The following is a 591-nucleotide window of genomic DNA, read 5'->3' as shown; positions in this document are numbered from 1 at the left end:
TATTTATTTGGTGGAACCAGGGATTGAACTCAGGCCCTTGCACTTGCCAAGGCAATAAGGCAAGTGCTTATTCTACTGAGACATCTCCCTGGCCCCCTCTTTTATTTATTTATGTATTTGGTACAGGGTGTCACAACGCAGACTCAGACTCATAGTGATCTTCCTGTCTCAGCCTCCCCAGACCTGGGATTACAGGCATGCACCACCACACCCAGTTTTGGTGGTCATTTCAGCTCAGGGCCAACATGGCATTCAGTACTAGGGATCAAACCTAGGTCTTTGTACTTGCCAGGCAGGCACTTAGACCGCCGAGCTATCTCCCCAGCCCAAGAACCTCTTACTTCTGATGAAGCTGCATTTGTCCATGTTTTTCCTTTTACAATTTGTCACATTAGATGTAAGACTATTTTGGCCGAACCCAAAGTCACAAAGAATTTCTCCCATATTTTAATTTAGATATGTGATTGATTTGATAATAATTCTTTTACCTGGTCTGAGATATGAATTAAAATTCACTTTTTTCTAGAGATATAAAACTATTCCAGCCCACTCGGTTGCAAAGATCATCTCTCTCTCTCTCTCTCTCTCTCT

This window comes from Octodon degus, unplaced genomic scaffold (genome assembly GCF_000260255.1).
Source record: "Octodon degus isolate 3935 unplaced genomic scaffold, OctDeg1.0 scaffold00018, whole genome shotgun sequence".
Classification (NCBI taxonomy): Eukaryota; Metazoa; Chordata; class Mammalia; order Rodentia; family Octodontidae; genus Octodon; species Octodon degus.
Note: the sequence above shows the minus strand (reverse complement) of the source record.